Genomic DNA, 23,722 nt, shown 5'->3' with positions numbered 1-23,722 from the left:
GGAGTGGAAGGAGTAGAGTGGACTGGAATGGAATAGAATGGAACAGAATGCAGTGGAGTGGACGGGAGTGGAGGGGAGTGGAGTGGCATGGAGTGGAAAGGAATGGAATTTAGTGAAATGGAATCCAATGGATTGGAATGGAGTGGAGTAGAGTGTAGTGGAATGGAGAGGATTCGAATGGAATGGAAGGGAATGCAACGGAATGCAGTGGTGTGGATTGGAATGCAGTGAAAAGGAGTACTATGGAATCTAAGGGAGTGGAGTGGAGTCTAGTGGAGTGGAATGGAATGGAACCAAATGGAATGGAATGGAACGGAATGGACTGGAGTAGAGTAGAGTGGGAAGGAAGGGAGATGAGTGGAATGGAGAGGAATGGAATGGAGTGGAGTGGATTGGATTGGAATGAACTGGAATGGAGAGGAATGGAATGAAGTGGAACTTAATGCACTGCAATGGAATTGAATGGAGTGAAATGGAGAGGAGTGGAGTGGAGAGGAATGGAGTGGAAATGAATGGAATGGAGTGGAATGGAAGAGAATGGAGACAAGGGGATAGGAATTGAATGAAGCAGATTGGAGTGGAGTGTAGTGGAGTGGCATGGAATGGAATGAAGTGGAAGGGAATGCAATGGAGTGGAATGCAATGGAATAAAATGGAATGGAGTGGAATGGAGAGGAATGGAGTGGAGTGGAGTGGAATGGAGGGGAGTAAGAGGAAGAGAATGGAATGGAATCGAAAGGAGGGAAGTGCAATTGTGTGGAGAGGAGTGGAGATGAAAGGAGTGGAGTGATGTGGAGTCGAGAGGAATGGAGTGGAATGGAATGGAATGGAGTTAAGTGGAGTGGAATGGAGTGGAAGGTAACGGAGTGGAATGAAAAGGAGTGGATTGGAATGGAGTGGAATGGAATGGAGTGGAATGGAGTGGAGTAGAATGGAGTGGGTTGCAGAGGAGCGGAATGGAGTGGAATGGAAGGGAACGGAAAGGAATGTAGTGGAAAGGAATGGAATTTAGTGGATTGAAATTGAATGGAAAGGATTGGAGTGCGGTGGACTGGAGGGGAGTGGAATTAAATGGAGTATAGTGCAGTGGAATGGAGTGGACTGGAGTGGAGATGAGTGGAGTGGACTGAAATGGAATGGAATGGAGTGGAGTGGAATGGTGTGGAGTGGGGTGGAAAGGAATGGAACAGAATGGAACGGAGAGGAATGGAGTGGCATGTAGTGGAGTGGAGTGAAGTGGAAAGGAATGGAATTGAATGGAATTGAATGGAATTGAATGGATTGGAGTGGAGTGCAATAGAATGGAGTGGAGTGGAGTGGAATGCAGTGGGGTAGATTGTAGCGGAATGGAGTGTAATGGAATGGAATGGAATGGCATGGAATGGAATGGAACGGAAGCGGAGATTGTGCGACTGTGCCCCAGGCTATGTGACAGAGTGAGATAACATTGAAAGAAAGGAATGGAATGGAATGGAATGGAGTGGACTGCATGGGAACAGAGTGGAGTGAAGTGGAGTGGCCTGGAATGGAGAGAACTGGAATGAGATGGAATGGAATGGATTGAAATGGAGCGGAGTGAGGTGGAGCGGAATACAGTGCAATGGAGATGAATGCAAGGGGATGGCGTGAAATGGAGTGGAGTGGAATGCAGTTAAGTGTAGAGGAGTGTAAAGCAGTGGAATGCAATTGGCTGTAACGCAATGTAGTGGAGTGGACTGGAGTAGAATGGAAGGAAATGGAACGGAGCAGAGCCTAGCAGAGCTGAATGGAGTGGAACGGAAAGAAATGGAACAGAACAGAACGGGAGCTGAGACTGTGCCACTGCACTCCATGCTGAGTGACAGAGTGAGATACTCTCGAAAGAAAGGAAAAGAATGCAATGGAGTACAACAGAACGGAATGGAATGGAATGGAATGGAATGGAATAGAATGGAGTAGAATGGAATGGAATGGAGTGGATTGGAGGGAAGTGGAGTGGAGTGGAATGGAATGGAGAGAAATGGAATGGGATGGAATGGAATGGAATGAACCGGAGTTGATTGAGGTGGAGAGGATAGCAGTGGAATGGAGCGGAATGGAATGAGAAGGAGTGGAATTGAGAGGAGAGCATTGCAGCAAAGTGGAGGAGTGGAATGGAGTGGAATGGATTTGGATGTAATGGAATGTAGTGCAGTGGAGTAGAGTTGAGTGGAACGGAGGAGAATAGAATAGAATTGAAAGTAATGGAATGGAAAGCAGTGGAAGGGAATGGAATGCAAAGAATGGAGTGGAGTGGAAAGGAGTAGAATGGAATGGAGTGGAACGGAATGGAATGGAATAGAATGGAATGGATTGGAGTGGGAAAGATTGGAGTGCAGTGGAATGGAGTGGAATAGAATGGAGTGGAGTGGAGTGGAGGGAAGAGGAATGGAGTAGAATGGAATGGAATGGAAAGGAATGGAATGGAATGGAGTGGGTTGGAAACGGAGTGGAGTGGAGTAGAATGGATAGGAATGGAATGGAATGGAGTGACGTGGAATAGTTTGGAAAGGAATGGCATGGAATGGAGTAGAGTGGAATGGAGGGGAATGGAATGGAATGGAATTGAGTGGAATGGAGTGGAATGGAGTGGAGTGGAGAGGAATGGAATGGAGTGGAAAGGTCTGAAAGGAGTGGAATGGAGTGGAGTGGAATGCAATGGAGTAGATTGGAATGAAGTGGAAAGGAATGGAATGGAGAGAAATAGAGTAGAATGGAGTGGATTGGAATGGAGGGGAGCAGAGTGGAGTTAACAGCAGTGGATTGGAATACAGTGGATGGAGTAGAGTGGAAGGGAGTGTAATTATATGGAATGGAATGGATTGGATTGAAGTGGAAGGGAGTGGAGTGGAGTTGAAAGTAGAGGAATCGAAAGAAGTGGAAAGGAGTGGAGTAGAGTGGATTAGAGTGGATTGGAATGGAATGGAGTGGAGTGGAATGGTGTGGAAACGAATGGAAGGGAGGGGAGTGGAATGGAACGAAATGGAATGGAATGTAGTGGAATGGAGAGAAGTGGAGTGGACTGGAGTGGAATGTAATCCAATGGAGTGTACTGGAGTGGAAAGTATTTGAGAGGAGGGTAATGGACAGGAATTGAGTGGAGTGGAGTGGAGTGAAATACATCGGAATGGCATGGAATTGAATGGAATGGAGGGGAGTGGAATGCAGTGGAGTGGAGTCGATTGGAGTGGTGAGGAATAGAACGGAGTGGCATGGAATGGAGCACAGTGGAATGCAATGGAGTGGAGTGGATTGGAAAGGGGTGGAGTGGAGTGACGATGGGTGAAGTGAAATGGAATGGAGTGGAGTGCAGAGGAGTCTCATTTAATGGAATGGAATGGAATGGAACGCAATGGAAGCTGAGATTGTACCACTGCACTCCAGGATGAGTGACAGAGTGTGATACTCTCGAAAGAAAGGAATGTAATGGAATGCAGTGGAATGGAATGGAATGCAATGGGGTGCATTGGAGTGGAGTGGAGTGAAGTGAAGTGGATTGGAGTGGAATGGAGAGGAATGGAACGGAATGGAATGGAATGAAGTGGACTGGAGTGGGGTGGAGTTGAGTGCAATGGAATGGAGCGAAATGGAATCAAATGCAGTGAAATGGAGTAGAGAGGAGTGCAGTAGAGTGGAAAGGAGTGCGATGGAGTGGAATGGAATCGGAAGTAATGGAAAGTAGTGGAGTGGATGGAACGGAAAGGAAAGGAGCGGAGCGGAGTGGAATGGAACGGAGCGGGAGGTGGGATGGGGCCACTGCACTCCAGGCTGGCTGACTGAGTGAGATATTCTCGAAATAAAGTAATGGAATGGAATGCCGTAGAATGGAATGGAACGGAGAGGAGTGGAGTGGAATGGAGTGAGTTGGAGCAGAGTGGAATGAAGAATGCAATGGGATGGAAGGCATTTGAATGAAATGCAGTGGAGTGCAGTGGAGTGCATTGCAGTGGAATGGAGCGGAATGGAATGGAAAGGAGGGGAATGGACAGGAGTGGAGTGCACTGGAGAGGAGAGGATAGGAATGCAGTGGAATGGAATTGGATGTAATGGAACGTAAAGGAGTGGAGTGGAATGGAGTGGGCCAGAGTGGAATGGAATGGAATGCAATGGAAAGGAGTGGAGTGGAATAGAATGGAATGGAATGGAATAGAACGGAGTGGATTGAAATGGAGTGGAGTGGCGTGAAATGGAGTGGAATGGAATGGAGTGGAGTGGAGTGGAATGTGATAGAATGGAGAGGAGGGGAATGGAGCAGAATGGAATGGAGTGCAGCGGAATGGAGTGGAGTGGAATGGAATCAAATGGAGTGGAATGGAACAGAGTGGAATGGAATGGAGTGCAATAGACTAGAATTGAGTGTAGTGTAGTGGAATTTAGTGGAATGGACTGGAATGGAGCGGAATGGAATGGAATTGAGAGGAATGGAATGGAATGGAATGGAATTGAGAGGAATGGAATGGAATGGAATGGAATGGAATGGAATGGAATGGAAAGGAATAGAATTGAATGCAACGGAATTAAAAGAATGCAATGGAATGCAGTGGAATAGAATGCAATGGAATGTATAGTTGACATGTAATATGACCTGAGATTGTGACACTGCACTCCAGCCAGGGTGACATAGTGATATCCTGTCGTAAGAAGTGAATGGAATACAATGGAGTGAAATGGAATGGAATGAAATGGAATGGAGTGGAGTGGAAGGGAATGGAGTGGCATGGAAGCGAATGCAGTGGAGTGGAGCGGGGTGGAGTGGAATGAAATGGAATGCATGGACTGTAATGGCATGGAGTTGAAAGAAGTAGAGTGGAATGGAGTGGAATGGAATGGACTGGCACAGAATGGAGTGGAATTGAATGCAATGGAGTGGATTGGAAAGGAATGGAAAGGAGTAGAGTGGAGTAGAGTGGTGTGGAGTGGAGTGGAATGGAGCTGAATGTACTTCAATGGAGTACAATGGAATGGAACGGAGTGTAATGGAATGGAATGATATGAGGTGGATTGGAGTGGAATGTAGTGGAGTGGAATGGAATGGAATAGAATGGAATGGAGTAGAGTGTAATGGAATGCAGTGGCGATAAGTGGAGTGGAATGGAATGCATTGGAGTAGAGTGGAGTGGAATGGAATGGAATGGAGTGGAGTGGAGGGGAGTGGAGTGGAATGGAATTGAGAGAAGTGGAGTGCAGTTGAATGGAATATCGTGGTGTGGAGTGGAGTGGAAGTGAATGGAGTGAATAGGAGTGGAATGGAGTGGAAGGTAACGGAGTGGAATGGAGTTGAATGGAGTGGAATGGAGTCGAATGGAGTGGAATGGAGTACAGTGGATTAGAGGGGAATGGTGTCGAGCGGACTGGAATGGAATGGAATCTAGTGGAATGGAATTGAATCAAATGGAATGGAGTGGAGTGGAATGGAGTGGAGTGGAGTGGAGTGGAATTAAATGAAATGGAAGGGAGTGGAGGGAAACGCAGTTGATTGGAGTGGAGTGGAGTGGAAAGGAATGGAAAGGAGTGTGATGGAGTCCTATGGATTGGAGTGGAATGGAGTGCAATGTAATGAAGTGGAAAGGAGTGGAACGGAGTGAAATTGAATTTAGTGGACTGGAGTGGAATGGAGTTAAATGGAATGGAGTGGAATGGAATGGAATGGAGTGGAGTGGAAAGGAATAGAATGGAATGGAATGGAATAGAATGGAATGGAGTGGAGTGGAGAGGAGTGGAATGGATTGGAGTGTAGTGGAATGGAATGGAATTGAGTGGAGCGGAGAGGAAAGGAATGGAATGGAGTGGAGTGGAATGGCGTGGAATGGAGTGGAATGGAATGGATAGTAGTGGAGTGGAGTGGAGTGGATTGGAGTGTAGTGGAAGGGAATGGAGTGCAGTGTAATGGACTGGAATGGAGCAGAGCAGAATGGAGTGGACTGGAGTGGAGTGGAATGGAATGGGATGGAATGGAATGGGAGCTGAGATTTTACCAATGTGCTCTAGACAGGGTGACTGAGTGTCATACTCTCAAAAGAAAGGAATGGAATGGAACGCAGTGGAATGGAATGGAACAGAGTGGATATTAGTGGAGTGGAATGTGGAGGAATGGAATGAAATGGAACGTAATGGCATGAATTGGAGTGGTGTGGGGTGGAATGGATTATAGTGGAATGGAGTGGAAAGGAATGGGATGGAGTGGAATGAAGTGGAGTGCAGTGGAGTGGAACGGAGTTGAATGGCCTAGAATTGAGTGGACAGCAGTGGAATGTAGTGGAATGCAATGGAGTCCATTGTAATAGAATATAATACAATGGAAAGTTGACATGTAGTGTGAGCTGAGATTGTGCCACTGCACTCCAGACTGGGTGACACGTTATAACCTGTGGATAGAAAGGAATGGAATGCAATAGAGTGAAATGGAATGGAGTGGAATGGAATTGAATGGAATGGAGTGGAGTGGAGTGGAGTGGAGTCGAATGGAGACGAATGGAATGGGACGGAGTGGAATGGAACGGAGTGGAGTGGAGTATCGTGGAGTGAAATAGAATGGAATGCAATGGGTTGGAATGGAATGCAATGGACTGCTGAAAGGAAATGTGAGCTGTTATTGTTCCACTGCACTCCAGCCTTTGTGACGGAATGAAATCCTGTGGAAAAAAAGGAACGGAATGGAATGGAATGGAATGGAATGGAATGGAATGGAATGGAATGGAGAGGAGTGTAATGGAGGAGAGTGAAATAGAGTGGAGTGTCATGGAGGAGAGTGGAATGGAGTGGAATGGAATGGAGAGGAAAGGAACGGAGTGGAGTGGAATGGAACGGAGTGGAGTGGAATGGAATCCAATGGAATGAAATGGAATTGAATCGAATGGAATGAAGAAATATGTGCAGTGATTTGGCCACTGCGCTGGAGCCTGCGTGACAGAGGGAGATCCTGTCGATAAAACAGAGTGGAATGGAAGGGATTGGAATGGAATGGAATGGAACGTATTGGAGTGGAGTGGAGTGGAATTGAGTGGAGTGGAGTGCACTGGAATGGAATGGAATGCAATGGAATGTAATGGAATGATGAAATGATATGTGAGCTGAGATTGTGCCACTGCACTCCACGCTGGGTGACAGAGTGAGATACCCTTGAAAGAAAGAAATGGAATGGAAAGAATTTTTAATTGGGTGGATTCGAGTGGACTGAAGTAGAGTGCAGTGGAATGGAGAGGAATGGAATGGAATGGAATCGGATGTAAAGGAATGGAATGATGTGGAGTGGAGTGGTGAGGAGTGTAGTGCTGTGGAATGGAGCAGAAAGTAATGGGATGGTGTGGAGTGGAGTGCAGTGCAGTGGAGTGGAGAGGAGTGCAATGGCGTGGAATGGAATCGGATGTAAAGGAACGTACTGGAGTGGAGTGGAGTGGAAAGGAGTGGAATGGAATGGAATTGAATGTAATGGAAAGCAAAGGAATGGAATGGGATGCAAATTAATTTAATGCAATAGAATGCAGTTCAATAGAAAGTTGACATGTAATGTGAGCTGAGATTGTGCCTAAGCTCTCCAGGCTGTTTCACACAGTGATATCGTGTCGAAAGAATGGAATGGAATGCAGTGTTGTGAAATGGAATGGAATGTAGTGGACAGGAGTAGAATGGAGTGGAGTGAAGAGGAACAGAGTGGAATGGAACGGGATGCAGTGGAATGGAATGCAGTGGAGTGGAGTGAAATAGAAAGAAATGGAATGGGATGGAATGGAATGCAATGGAATGGAGAACAGAAATGTGAGCTGAGATTGTGTGACTACACTCCAGCCTTAGTGACCGAGAGAGATTCTGTGGAAGGAAAGAACTGATTTCAAAGGAGTGGAATGGAAGGGAATGTAGTACCGTGGAGTAGAGTGGAATGGAGTGAAACAGAATAGAATGGAGTGGAATGCAATGGAATGGAATGGAATGGAGTGGAGTGGAATAGAGAGGAGTGCACTGCAATGGAGTGGAGTGGAGTGGAAGGGAGTGGAATGCAATGGAATGTAGTGGAGTGCAGTGGAGTGGAATGGAATGGAGTGGACAGGAGTGGAAGGAGTAGAGTGGACTGGAATGGAATAGAATGGAACAGAATGCAGTGGAGTGGAGGGGAGTGGAGGTGAGTGGAGTGGCATGGAGTGGAAAGGAATGGAATTTAGTGAAATGGAATCCAATGGATTGGAATGGAGTGGAGTAGAGTGTAGTGGAATGGAGAGGATTCGAATGGAATGGAAGGGAATGCAACGGAATGCAGTGGTGTGGATTGGAATGCAGTGAAAAGGAGTACTATGGAATCTAAGGGAGTGGAGTGGAGTCTAGTGGAGTGGGATGGAATGGAACCAACTGGAATGGAATGGCACGGAATGGACTGGAGTAGAGTAGAGTGGGAAGGAAGGGTGATGAGTGGAATGGAGAGGAATGGAATGGAGTGGAGTGGATTGGATTGGAATGAACTGGAATGGAGAGGAATGGAATGAAGTGGAACTTAATGCACTGCAATGGAATTGAATGGAGTGAAATGGAGAGGAGTGGAGTGGAGAGGAATGGAGTGGAAATGAATGGAATGGAGTGGAATGGAAGAGAATGGAGACAAGGGGATAGGAATTGAATGAAGCAGATTGGAGTGGAGTGGAGTGGAGTGGCATGGAATGGAATGAAGTGGAAGGGAATGCAATGGAGTGGAATGTAATGGAATAAAATGGAATGGAGTGGAATGGAGAGGAATGGAGTGGAGTGGAGTGGAATGGAGGGGAGTAAGAGGAAGAGAATGGAATGGAATCGAAAGGAGGAAAGTGCAATTGTGTGGAGAGGAGTGGAGATGAAAGGAGTGGAGTGATGTGGAGTCGAGAGGAATGGAGTGGAATGGAATGGAATGGAGTTAAGTGGAGTGGAATGGAGTGGAAGGTAACGGAGTGGAATGAAAAGGAGTGGATTGGAATGGAGTGGAATGGAATGGAGTGGAATGGAGTGGAGTAGAATGGAGTGGGTTGCAGAGGAGCGGAATGGAGTGGAATGGAAGGGAACGGAAAGGAATGTAGTGGAAAGGAATGGAATTTAGTGGATTGAAATTGAATGGAAAGGATTGGAGTGCAGTGGACTGGAGGGGAGTGGAATTAAATGGAGTATAGTGCAGTGGAATGGAGTGGACTGGAGTGGAGATGAGTGGAGTGGACTGAAATGGAATGGAATGGAGTGGAGTGGAATGGTGTGGAGTGGGGTGGAAAGGAATGGAACAGAATGGAACGGAGAGGAATGGAGTGGCATGTAGTGGAGTGGAGTGAAGTGGAAAGGAATGGAATTGAATGGAATTGAATGGAATTGAATGGAGTGGAGTGGAGTGCAATAGAATGGAGTGGAGTGGAGTGGAATGCAGTGGGGTAGATTGTAGCGGAATGGAGTGTAATGGAATGGAATGGAATGGCATGGAATGGAATGGAACGGAAGCGGAGATTGTGCGACTGTGCCCCAGGCTATGTGACAGAGTGAGATAACATTGAAAGAAAGGAATGGAATGGAATGGAATGGAGTGGACTGCATGGGAACAGAGTGGAGTGAAGTGGAGTGGCCTGGAATGGAGAGAACTGGAATGAGATGGAATGGAATGGATTGAAATGGAGCGGAGTGAGGTGGAGCGGAATACAGTGCAATGGAGATGAATGCAAGGGGATGGCGTGAAATGGAGTGGAGTGGAATGCAGTTAAGTGTAGAGGAGTGTAAAGCAGTGGAATGCAATTGGCTGTAACGCAATGTAGTGGAGTGGACTGGAGTAGAATGGAAGGAAATGGAACGGAGCAGAGCCTAGCAGAGCTGAATGGAGTGGAACGGAAAGAAATGGAACAGAACAGAACGGGAGCTGAGACTGTGCCACTGCACTCCATGCTGAGTGACAGAGTGAGATACTCTCGAAAGAAAGGAAAAGAATGCAATGGAGTACAACAGAACGGAATGGAATTGAATGGAATGGAATGGAATAGAATGGAGTAGAATGGAATGGAATGGAGTGGATTGGAGGGAAGTGGAGTGGAGTGGAATGGAATGGAGAGAAATGGAATGGGATGGAATGGAATGGAATGAACCGGAGTTGATTGAGGTGGAGAGGATAGCAGTGGAATGGAGCGGAATGGAATGAGAAGGAGTGGAATTGAGAGGAGAGCATTGCAGCAAAGTGGAGGAGTGGAATGGAGTGGAATGGATTTGGATGTAATGGAATGTAGTGCAGTGGAGTAGAGTTGAGTGGAACGGAGGAGAATAGAATAGAATTGAAAGTAATGGAATGGAAAGCAGTGGAAGGGAATGGAATGCAAAGAATGGAGTGGAGTGGAAAGGAGTAGAATGGAATGGAGTGGAACGGAATGGAATGGAATAGAATGGAATGGATTGGAGTGGGAAAGATTGGAGTGCAGTGGAATGGAGTGGAATAGAATGGAGTGGAGTGGAGTGGAGGGAAGAGGAATGGAGTAGAATGGAATGGAATGGAAAGGAATGGAATGGAATGGAGTGGGTTGGAAACGGAGTGGAGTGGAGTAGAATGGATAGGAATGGAATGGAATGGAGTGACGTGGAATAGTTTGGAAAGGAATGGCATGGAATGGAGTAGAGTGGAATGGAGGGGAATGGAATGGAATGGAATTGAGTGGAATGGAGTGGAATGGAGTGGAGTGGAGAGGAATGGAATGGAGTGGAAAGGTCTGAAAGGAGTGGAATGGAGTGGAGTGGAATGCAATGGAGTAGATTGGAATGAAGTGGAAAGGAATGGAATGGAGAGAAATAGAGTAGAATGGAGTGGATTGGAATGGAGGGGAGCAGAGTGGAGTTAACAGCAGTGGATTGGAATACAGTGGATGGAGTAGAGTGGAAGGGAGTGTAATTATATGGAATGGAATGGATTGGATTGGAGTGGAAGGGAGTGGAGTGGAGTTGAAAGTAGAGGAATCGAAAGAAGTGGAAAGGAGTGGAGTAGAGTGGATTAGAGTGGATTGGAATGGAATGGAGTGGAGTGGAATGGTGTGGAAACGAATGGAAGGGAGGGGAGTGGAATGGAACGAAATGGAATGGAATGTAGTGGAATGGAGAGAAGTGGAGTGGACTGGAGTGGAATGTAATCCAATGGAGTGTACTGGAGTGGAAAGTATTTGAGAGGAGGGTAATGGACAGGAATTGAGTGGAGTGGAGTGGAGTGAAATACATCGGAATGGCATGGAATTGAATGGAATGGAGGGGAGTGGAATGCAGTGGAGTGGAGTCGATTGGAGTGGTGAGGAATAGAACGGAGTGGCATGGAATGGAGCACAGTGGAATGCAATGGAGTGGAGTGGATTGGAAAGGGGTGGAGTGGAGTGACGATGGGTGAAGTGAAATGGAATGGAGTGGAGTGCAGAGGAGTCTCATTTAATGGAATGGAATGGAATGGAACGCAATGGAAGCTGAGATTGTACCACTGCACTCCAGGATGAGTGACAGAGTGTGATACTCTCGAAAGAAAGGAATGTAATGGAATGCAGTGGAATGGAATGGAATGCAATGGGGTGCATTGGAGTGGAGTGGAGTGAAGTGAAGTGGATTGGAGTGGAATGGAGAGGAATGGAACGGAATGGAATGGAATGAAGTGGACTGGAGTGGGGTGGAGTTGAGTGCAATGGAATGGAGCGAAATGGAATCAAATGCAGTGAAATGGAGTAGAGAGGAGTGCAGTAGAGTGGAAAGGAGTGCGATGGAGTGGAATGGAATCGGAAGTAATGGAAAGTAGTGGAGTGGATGGAACGGAAAGGAAAGGAGCGGAGCGGAGTGGAATGGAACGGAGCGGGAGGTGGGATGGGGCCACTGCACTCCAGGCTGGCTGACTGAGTGAGATATTCTCGAAATAAAGTAATGGAATGGAATGCCGTAGAATGGAATGGAACGGAGAGGAGTGGAGTGGAATGGAGTGAGTTGGAGCAGAGTGGAATGAAGAATGCAATGGGATGGAAGGCATTTGAATGAAATGCAGTGGAGTGCAGTGGAGTGCAGTGGAGTGCATTGCAGTGGAATGGAGCAGAATGGAATGGAAAGGAGTGGAATGGACAGGAGTGGAGTGCACTGGAGAGGAGAGGATAGGAATGCAGTGGAATGGAATTGGATGTAATGGAACGTAGAGGAGTGGAGTGGAATGGAGTGGGCCAGAGTGGAATGGAATGGAATGCAATGGAAAGGAATGGAGTGGAATAATATGGAATGGAATGGAATGGAATGGAATGGATTGGATTAGAGTGAAGTGGAGTGGAGTGGAATGGAATGGAGAGAAATGGAATGGGATGGAATGGAATGGAATGACCTGGAGTTGATTGAGGTGGAGAGGATAGCAGTGGAATGGAGCGGAATGGAATGAGAAGGAGTGGAATTGAGAGGAGAGCATTGCAGCAAAGTGGAGGAGTGGAATGGAGTGGAATGGATTTGGATGTAATGGAATGTAGTGGAGTGGAGTAGAGTTGAGTGGAACGGAGGAGAATAGAATAGAATTGAAAGTAATGGAATGGAAAGCAGTGGAAGGGAATGGAATGCAAAGAATGGAGTGGAGTGGAAAGGAGTAGAATGGAATGGAGTGGAACGGAATGGAATGGAATAGAATGGAATGGATTGGAGTGGGAAAGATTGGAGTGCAGTGGAATGGAGTGGAATAGAATGGAGTGGAGTGGAGTGGAGGGAAGAGGAATGGAGTAGATTGGAATGGAATGGAAAGGAATGGAATGGAATGGAGTGGATTGGAAAGGGAGTGGAGTGGAGTAGAATGGATTGGAATGGAATGGAAGGCAGTGACGGGGAATAGTTTGGAAAGGAATGGCATGGAATGGAGTAGAGTGGAATGGAGGGGAATGGAATGGATTGGAATTGAGTGGAATGGAGTGGAATGGAGTGGAGTGGAGAGGAATGGAATGGAGTGGAAAGGTCTGAAAGGAGTGGAATGGAGTGGCGTGGAATGCAATGGAGTAGACTGGATTGAAGTGGAAAGGAATGGAATGGAGAGAAGTAGCGTAGAATGGAGTGGATTGGAATGGAGGGGAGCAGAGTGGAGTTAACAGCAGTGGATTGGAATACAGTGGATGGAGTAGAGTGGAAGGGAGTGTAATTATATGGAATAGAATGGATTGGATTGGACTGGAGTGGAAGGGAGTGGAGTGGAGTTGAAAGTAGAGGAATCGAAGGAAGTGGAAAGGAGTGGAGTAGAGTGGATTAGAGTGGATTCGAATGGAATGGAGTGGAGTGGAATGGTGTGGAAACGAATGGATGGGAGGGGAGAGGAATGGAACGAAATGGAATGGAATGTAGTGGAATGGAGAGGATTGGAGTGGACTGGAGTGGAATGTAATCGAATGGAGTGCACTGAAGTGGAATATATTTGGGGGGAGGGTAATGGACAGGAATTGTGTGGAGTGGAGTGGAGTGAAATACATCGGAATGGCATGGAATTGAATGGAATGGAGGGGAGTGGAATGCAGTGGAGTGGAGTCGATTGGAGTGATGAGGAATAGAACGGAGTGGCATGGAATGGAGTACAGTGGAATGCAATGGATTGGAGTGGATTGGAAAGGGGTGGAGTGGAGTGACGATGGGTGAAGTGAAATGGAATGGAGTGGAGTGCAGAGGAGTCTCATTTAATGGAATGGAATGGAATGGAACGCAATGGAAGCTGAGATTGTACCACTGCACTCCAGGATGAGTGACAGAGTGTGATACTCTCTAAAGAAAGGAATGGAATGGAATGCAGTGGAATGGAATGGAATGCAATGGGGTGCATTGGAGTGGAGTGGAGTGAAGTGAAGTGGATTGGAGTGGAACGGAGAGGAATGGAACGGAATGGAATGGAATGAAGTGGACTGGAGTGGGGTGGAGTTGAGTGCAATGGAAGGGAGCGAAATGGAATCAGATGCAGTGAAATGGAGTAGAGAGGAGTGCAGTAGAGTGGAAAGGAGTGCAATGGAGTGGAATGGAATCGGAAGTAATGGAAAGTAGTGGAGTGGATGGGACGGAAAGGAAAGGAGTGGAGCGGAGTGGAATGGAACGGAGCAGGAGGTGGGATGTGGCCACTGCAATCCAGGCTGGCTGACTGAGTGAGATATTCTCGAAATAAAGGAATGGAATGGAATGCCGAAGAATGGAATGGAACGGATTGGAGTGGAGTGGAATGGAGTGAGTTGGAGCAGAGTGGAATGAAGAATGCAATGGGATGGAAGGGAATTGAATGAAATGCAGTGGAGTGCAGTGGAGTGCATTGCAGTGGAATGGAGCGGAATGGAATGGAAAGGAGTGGAATGGACAGGAGTGGAGTGCACTGGAGAGGAGAGGATAGGAATGCAGTGGAATGGAATTGGATGTAATGGAACGTAAAGGAGTGGAGTGGAATGGAGTGGGCCAGAGTGGAATGGAATGGAATGCAATGGAAAGGAGTGGAGTGGAATAGAATGGAATGGAATGGAATAGAACGGAGTGGATTGAAATGGAGTGGAGTGGCGTGAAATGGAGTGGAATGGAATGGAGTGGAGTGGAGTGGAATGTGATAGAATGGAGAGGAGGGGAATGGAGCAGAATGGAATGGAGTGCAGCGGAATGGAGTGGAGTGGAATGGAATCAAATGGAGTGGAATGGAACAGAGTGGAATGGAATGGAGTGCAATAGACTAGAATTGAGTGTAGTGTAGTGGAATTTAGTGGAATGGACTGGAATGGAGCGGAATGGAATGGAATTGAGAGGAATGGAATGGAATGGAATGGAATTGAGAGGAATGGAATGGAATGGAATGGAATGGAATGGAATGGAATGGAAAGGAATAGAATTGAATGCAACGGAATTAAAAGAATGCAATGGAATGCAGTGGAATAGAATGCAATGGAATGTATAGTTGACATGTAATATGACCTGAGATTGTGACACTGCACTCCAGCCAGGGTGACATAGTGATATCCTGTCGTAAGAAGTGAATGGAATACAATGGAGTGAAATGGAATGGAATGAAATGGCATGGAGTGGAGTGGAAGGGAATGGAGTGGCATGGAAGCGAATGCAGTGGAGTGGAGCGGGGTGGAGTGGAATGAAATGGAATGCATGGACTGTAATGGCATGGAGTTGAAAGAAGTAGAGTGGAATGGAGTGGAATGGAATGGACTGGCACAGAATGGAGTGGAATTGAATGCAATGGAGTGGATTGGAAAGGAATGGAAAGGAGTAGAGTGGAGTAGAGTGGTGTGGAGTGGAGTGGAATGGAGCTGAATGTACTTCAATGGAGTACAATGGAATGGAACGGAGTGTAATGGAATGGAATGATATGAGGTGGATTGGAGTGGAATGTAGTGGAGTGGAATGGAATGGAATAGAATGGAATGGAGTAGAGTGTAATGGAATGCAGTGGCGATAAGTGGAGTGGAATGGAATGCATTGGAGTAGAGTGGAGTGGAATGGAATGGAATGGAGTGGAGTGGAGGGGAGTGGAGTGGAATGGAATTGAGAGAAGTGGAGTGCAGTTGAATGGAATATCGTGGTGTGGAGTGGAGTGGAAGTGAATGGAGTGAATAGGAGTGGAATGGAGTGGAAGGTAACGGAGTGGAATGGAGTTGAATGGAGTGGAATGGAGTCGAATGGAGTGGAATGGAGTACAGTGGATTAGAGGGGAATGGTGTCGAGCGGACTGGAATGGAATGGAATCTAGTGGAATGGAATTGAATCAAATGGAATGGAGTGGAGTGGAATGGAGTGGAGTGGAGTGGAGTGGAATTAAATGAAATGGAAGGGAGTGGAGGGAAACGCAGTTGATTGGAGTGGAGTGGAGTGGAAAGGAATGGAAAGGAGTGTGATGGAGTCCTATGGATTGGAGTGGAATGGAGTGCAATGTAATGAAGTGGAAAGGAGTGGAACGGAGTGAAATTGAATTTAGTGGACTGGAGTGGAATGGAGTTAAATGGAATGGAGTGGAATGGAATGGAATGGAGTGGAGTGGAAAGGAATAGAATGGAATGGAATGGAATAGAATGGAATGGAGTGGAGTGGAGAGGAGTGGAATGGATTGGAGTGTAGTGGAATGGAATGGAATTGAGTGGAGCGGAGAGGAAAGGAATGGAATGGAGTGGAGTGGAATGGCGTGGAATGGAGTGGAATGGAATGGATAGTAGTGGAGTGGAGTGGAGTGGATTGGAGTGTAGTGGAAGGGAATGGAGTGCAGTGTAATGGACTGGAATGGAGCAGAGCAGAATGGAGTGGACTGGAGTGGAGTGGAATGGAATGGGATGGAATGGAATGGGAGCTGAGATTTTACCAATGTGCTCTAGACAGGGTGACTGAGTGTCATACTCTCAAAAGAAAGGAATGGAATGGAACGCAGTGGAATGGAATGGAACAGAGTGGATATTAGTGGAGTGGAATGTGGAGGAATGGAATGAAATGGAACGTAATGGCATGAATTGGAGTGGTGTGGGGTGGAATGGATTATAGTGGAATGGAGTGGAAAGGAATGGGATGGAGTGGAATGAAGTGGAGTGCAGTGGAGTGGAACGGAGTTGAATGGCCTAGAATTGAGTGGACAGCAGTGGAATGTAGTGGAATGCAATGGAGTCCATTGTAATAGAATATAATACAATGGAAAGTTGACATGTAGTGTGAGCTGAGATTGTGCCACTGCACTCCAGACTGGGTGACACGTTATAACCTGTGGATAGAAAGGAATGGAATGCAATAGAGTGAAATGGAATGGAGTGGAATGGAATTGAATGGAATGGAGTGGAGTGGAGTGGAGTGGAGTCGAATGGAGACGAATGGAATGGGACGGAGTGGAATGGAACGGAGTGGAGTGGAGTATCGTGGAGTGAAATAGAATGGAATGCAATGGGTTGGAATGGAATGCAATGGACTGCTGAAAGGAAATGTGAGCTGTTATTGTTCCACTGCACTCCAGCCTTTGTGACGGAATGAAATCCTGTGGAAAAAAAGGAACGGAATGGAATGGAATGGAATGGAATGGAATGGAATGGAATGGAATGGAGAGGAGTGTAATGGAGGAGAGTGAAATAGAGTGGAGTGTCATGGAGGAGAGTGGAATGGAGTGGAATGGAATGGAGAGGAAAGGAACGGAGTGGAGTGGAATGGAACGGAGTGGAGTGGAATGGAATCCAATGGAATGAAATGGAATTGAATCGAATGGAATGAAGAAATATGTGCAGTGATTTGGCCACTGCGCTGGAGCCTGCGTGACAGAGGGAGATCCTGTCGATAAAACAGAGTGGAATGGAAGGGATTGGAATGGAATGGAATGGAACGTATTGGAGTGGAGTGGAGTGGAATTGAGTGGAGTGGAGTGCACTGGAATGGAATGGAATGCAATGGAATGTAATGGAATGATGAAATGATATGTGAGCTGAGATTGTGCCACTGCACTCCACGCTGGGTGACAGAGTGAGATACCCTTGAAAGAAAGAAATGGAATGGAAAGAATTTTTAATTGGGTGGATTCGAGTGGACTGAAGTAGAGTGCAGTGGAATGGAGAGGAATGGAATGGAATGGAATCGGATGTAAAGGAATGGAATGATGTGGAGTGGAGTGGTGAGGAGTGTAGTGCTGTGGAATGGAGCAGAAAGTAATGGGATGGTGTGGAGTGGAGTGCAGTGCAGTGGAGTGGAGAGGAGTGCAATGGCGTGGAATGGAATCGGATGTAAAGGAACGTACTGGAGTGGAGTGGAGTGGAAAGGAGTGGAATGGAATGGAATTGAATGTAATGGAAAGCAAAGGAATGGAATGGGATGCAAATTAATTTAATGCAATAGAATGCAGTTCAATAGAAAGTTGACATGTAATGTGAGCTGAGATTGTGCCTAAGCTCTCCAGGCTGTTTCACACAGTGATATCGTGTCGAAAGAATGGAATGGAATGCAGTGTTGTGAAATGGAATGGAATGTAGTGGACAGGAGTAGAATGGAGTGGAGTGAAGAGGAACAGAGTGGAATGGAACGGGATGCAGTGGAATGGAATGCAGTGGAGTGGAGTGAAATAGAAAGAAATGGAATGGGATGGAATGGAATGCAATGGAATGGAGAACAGAAATGTGAGCTGAGATTGTGTGACTACACTCCAGCCTTAGTGACCGAGAGAGATTCTGTGGAAGGAAAGAACTGATTTCAAAGGAGTGGAATGGAAGGGAATGTAGTACCGTGGAGTAGAGTGGAATGGAGTGAAACAGAATAGAATGGAGTGGAATGCAATGGAATGGAATGGAATGGAGTGGAGTGGAATAGAGAGGAGTGCACTGCAATGGAGTGGAGTGGAGTGGAAGGGAGTGGAATGCAATGGAATGTAGTGGAGTGCAGTGGAGTGGAATGGAATGGAGTGGACAGGAGTGGAAGGAGTAGAGTGGACTGGAATGGAATAGAATGGAACAGAATGCAGTGGAGTGGAGGGGAGTGGAGGTGAGTGGAGTGGCATGGAGTGGAAAGGAATGGAATTTAGTGAAATGGAATCCAATGGATTGGAATGGAGTGGAGTAGAGTGTAGTGGAATGGAGAGGATTCGAATGGAATGGAAGGGAATGCAACGGAATGCAGTGGTGTGGATTGGAATGCAGTGAAAAGGAGTACTATGGAATCTAAGGGAGTGGAGTGGAGTCTAGTGGAGTGGGATGGAATGGAACCAACTGGAATGGAATGGCACGGAATGGACTGGAGTAGAGTAGAGTGGGAAGGAAGGGTGATGAGTGGAATGGAGAGGAATGGAATGGAGTGGAGTGGATTGGATTGGAATGAACTGGAATGGAGAGGAATGGAATGAAGTGGAACTTAATGCACTGCAATGGAATTGAATGGAGTGAAATGGAGAGGAGTGGAGTGGAGAGGAATGGAGTGGAAATGAATGGAATGGAGTGGAATGGAAGAGAATGGAGACAAGGGGATAGGAATTGAATGAAGCAGATTGGAGTGGAGTGGAGTGGAGTGGCATGGAATGGAATGAAGTGGAAGGGAATGCAATGGAGTGGAATGTAATGGAATAAAATGGAATGGAGTGGAATGGAGAGGAATGGAGTGGAGTGGAGTGGAATGGAGGGGAGTAAGAGGAAGAGAATGGAATGGAATCGAAAGGAGGGAAGTGCAATTGTGTGGAGAGGAGTGGAGATGAAAGGAGTGGAGTGATGTGGAGTCGAGAGGAATGGAGTGGAATGGAATGGAATGGAGTTAAGTGGAGTGGAATGGAGTGGAAGGTAACGGAGTGGAATGAAAAGGAGTGGATTGGAATGGAGTGGAATGGAATGGAGTGGAATGGAGTGGAGTAGAATGGAGTGGGTTGCAGAGGAGCGGAATGGAGTGGAATGGAAGGGAACGGAAAGGAATGTAGTGGAAAGGAATGGAATTTAGTGGATTGAAATTGAATGGAAAGGATTGGAGTGCAGTGGACTGGAGGGGAGTGGAATTAAATGGAGTATAGTGCAGTGGAATGGAGTGGACTGGAGTGGAGATGAGTGGAGTGGACTGAAATGGAATGGAATGGAGTGGAGTGGAATGGTGTGGAGTGGGGTGGAAAGGAATGGAACAGAATGGAACGGAGAGGAATGGAGTGGCATGTAGTGGAGTGGAGTGAAGTGGAAAGGAATGGAATTGAATGGAATTGAATGGAATTGAATGGAGTGGAGTGGAGTGCAATAGAATGGAGTGGAGTGGAGTGGAATGCAGTGGGGTAGATTGTAGCGGAATGGAGTGTAATGGAATGGAATGGAATGGCATGGAATGGAATGGAACGGAAGCGGAGATTGTGCGACTGTGCCCCAGGCTATGTGACAGAGTGAGATAACATTGAAAGAAAGGAATGGAATGGAATGGAATGGAGTGGACTGCATGGGAACAGAGTGGAGTGAAGTGGAGTGGCCTGGAATGGAGAGAACTGGAATGAGATGGAATGGAATGGATTGAAATGGAGCGGAGTGAGGTGGAGCGGAATACAGTGCAATGGAGATGAATGCAAGGGGATGGCGTGAAATGGAGTGGAGTGGAATGCAGTTAAGTGTAGAGGAGTGTAAAGCAGTGGAATGCAATTGGCTGTAACGCAATGTAGTGGAGTGGACTGGAGTAGAATGGAAGGAAATGGAACGGAGCAGAGCCTAGCAGAGCTGAATGGAGTGGAACGGAAAGAAATGGAACAGAACAGAACGGGAGCTGAGACTGTGCCACTGCACTCCATGCTGAGTGACAGAGTGAGATACTCTCGAAAGAAAGGAAAAGAATGCAATGGAGTACAACAGAACGGAATGGAATTGAATGGAATGGAATGGAATAGAATGGAGTAGAATGGAATGGAATGGAGTGGATTGGAGGGAAGTGGAGTGGAGTGGAATGGAATGGAGAGAAATGGAATGGGATGGAATGGAATGGAATGAACCGGAGTTGATTGAGGTGGAGAGGATAGCAGTGGAATGGAGCGGAATGGAATGAGAAGGAGTGGAATTGAGAGGAGAGCATTGCAGCAAAGTGGAGGAGTGGAATGGAGTGGAATGGATTTGGATGTAATGGAATGTAGTGCAGTGGAGTAGAGTTGAGTGGAACGGAGGAGAATAGAATAGAATTGAAAGTAATGGAATGGAAATCAGTGGAAGGGAATGGAATGCAAAGAATGGAGTGGAGTGGAAAGGAGTAGAATGGAATGGAGTGGAACGGAATGGAATGGAATAGAATGGAATGGATTGGAGTGGGAAAGATTGGAGTGCAGTGGAATGGAGTGGAATAGAATGGAGTGGAGTGGAGTGGAGGGAAGAGGAATGGAGTAGAATGGAATGGAATGGAAAGGAATGGAATGGAATGGAGTGGGTTGGAAACGGAGTGGAGTGGAGTAGAATGGATAGGAATGGAATGGAATGGAGTGACGTGGAATAGTTTGGAAAGGAATGGCATGGAATGGAGTAGAGTGGAATGGAGGGGAATGGAATGGAATGGAATTGAGTGGAATGGAGTGGAATGGAGTGGAGTGGAGAGGAATGGAATGGAGTGGAAAGGTCTGAAAGGAGTGGAATGGAGTGGAGTGGAATGCAATGGAGTAGATTGGAATGAAGTGGAAAGGAATGGAATGGAGAGAAATAGAGTAGAATGGAGTGGATTGGAATGGAGGGGAGCAGAGTGGAGTTAACAGCAGTGGATTGGAATACAGTGGATGGAGTAGAGTGGAAGGGAGTGTAATTATATGGAATAGAATGGATTGGATTGGACTGGAGTGGAAGGGAGTGGAGTGGAGTTGAAAGTAGAGGAATCGAAGGAAGTGGAAAGGAGTGGAGTAGAGTGGATTAGAGTGGATTCGAATGGAATGGAGTGGAGTGGAATGGTGTGGAAACGAATGGATGGGAGGGGAGAGGAATGGAACGAAATGGAATGGAATGTAGTGGAATGGAGAGGATTGGAGTGGACTGGAGTGGAATGTAATCGAATGGAGTGCACTGAAGTGGAATATATTTGGGGGGAGGGTAATGGACAGGAATTGTGTGGAGTGGAGTGGAGTGAAATACATCGGAATGGCATGGAATTGAATGGAATGGAGGGGAGTGGAATGCAGTGGAGTGGAGTCGATTGGAGTGATGAGGAATAGAACGGAGTGGCATGGAATGGAGTACAGTGGAATGCAATGGATTGGAGTGGATTGGAAAGGGGTGGAGTGGAGTGACGATGGGTGAAGTGAAATGGAATGGAGTGGAGTGCAGAGGAGTCTCATTTAATGGAATGGAATGGAATGGAACGCAATGGAAGCTGAGATTGTACCACTGCACTCCAGGATGAGTGACAGAGTGTGATACTCTCTAAAGAAAGGAATGGAATGGAATGCAGTGGAATGGAATGGAATGCAATGGGGTGCATTGGAGTGGAGTGGAGTGAAGTGAAGTGGATTGGAGTGGAACGGAGAGGAATGGAACGGAATGGAATGGAATGAAGTGGACTGGAGTGGGGTGGAGTTGAGTGCAATGGAAGGGAGCGAAATGGAATCAGATGCAGTGAAATGGAGTAGAGAGGAGTGCAGTAGAGTGGAAAGGAGTGCAATGGAGTGGAATGGAATCGGAAGTAATGGAAAGTAGTGGAGTGGATGGAACGGAAAGGAAAGGAGTGGAGCGGAGTGGAATGGAACGGAGCAGGAGGTGGGATGTGGCCACTGCAATCCAGGCTGGCTGACTGAGTGAGATATTCTCGAAATAAAGGAATGGAATGGAATGCCGAAGAATGGAATGGAACGGATTGGAGTGGAGTGGAATGGAGTGAGTTGGAGCAGAGTGGAATGAAGAATGCAATGGGATGGAAGGGAATTGAATGAAATGCAGTGGAGTGCAGTGGAGTGCATTGCAGTGGAATGGAGCGGAATGGAATGGAAAGGAGTGGAATGGACAGGAGTGGAGTGCACTGGAGAGGAGAGGATAGGAATGCAGTGGAATGGAATTGGATGTAATGGAACGTAAAGGAGTGGAGTGGAATGGAGTGGGCCAGAGTGGAATGGAATGGAATGCAATGGAAAGGAGTGGAGTGGAATAGAATGGAATGGAATGGAATAGAACGGAGTGGATTGAAATGGAGTGGAGTGGCGTGAAATGGAGTGGAATGGAATGGAGTGGAGTGGAGTGGAATGTGATAGAATGGAGAGGAGGGGAATGGAGCAGAATGGAATGGAGTGCAGCGGAATGGAGTGGAGTGGAATGGAATCAAATGGAGTGGAATGGAACAGAGTGGAATGGAATGGAGTGCAATAGACTAGAATTGAGTGTAGTGTAGTGGAATTTAGTGGAATGGACTGGAATGGAGCGGAATGGAATGGAATTGAGAGGAATGGAATGGAATGGAATGGAATTGAGAGGAATGGAATGGAATGGAATGGAATGGAATGGAATGGAATGGAAAGGAATAGAATTGAATGCAACGGAATTAAAAGAATGCAATGGAATGCAGTGGAATAGAATGCAATGGAATGTATAGTTGACATGTAATATGACCTGAGATTGTGACACTGCACTCCAGCCAGGGTGACATAGTGATATCCTGTCGTAAGAAGTGAATGGAATACAATGGAGTGAAATGGAATGGAATGAAATGGAATGGAGTGGAGTGGAAGGGAATGGAGTGGCATGGAAGCGAATGCAGTGGAGTGGAGCGGGGTGGAGTGGAATGAAATGGAATGCATGGACTGTAATGGCATGGAGTTGAAAGAAGTAGAGTGGAATGGAGTGGAATGGAATGGACTGGCACAGAATGGAGTGGAATTGAATGCAATGGAGTGGATTGGAAAGGAATGGAAAGGAGTAGAGTGGAGTAGAGTGGTGTGGAGTGGAGTGGAATGGAGCTGAATGTACTTCAATGGAGTACAATGGAATGGAACGGAGTGTAATGGAATGGAATGATATGAGGTGGATTGGAGTGGAATGTAGTGGAGTGGAATGGAATGGAATAGAATGGAATGGAGTAGAGTGTAATGGAATGCAGTGGCGATAAGTGGAGTGGAATGGAATGCATTGGAGTAGAGTGGAGTGGAATGGAATGGAATGGAGTGGAGTGGAGGGGAGTGGAGTGGAATGGAATTGAGAGAAGTGGAGTGCAGTTGAATGGAATATCGTGGTGTGGAGTGGAGTGGAAGTGAATGGAGTGAATAGGAGTGGAATGGAGTGGAAGGTAACGGAGTGGAATGGAGTTGAATGGAGTGGAATGGAGTCGAATGGAGTGGAATGGAGTACAGTGGATTAGAGGGGAA

This window comes from Pongo abelii, chromosome Y (assembly GCF_028885655.2).
Source record: "Pongo abelii isolate AG06213 chromosome Y, NHGRI_mPonAbe1-v2.0_pri, whole genome shotgun sequence".
Classification (NCBI taxonomy): Eukaryota; Metazoa; Chordata; class Mammalia; order Primates; family Hominidae; genus Pongo; species Pongo abelii.
The sequence above is the reverse complement of the archived record's forward strand: the minus strand, read 5'-3'. Positions refer to the sequence as shown.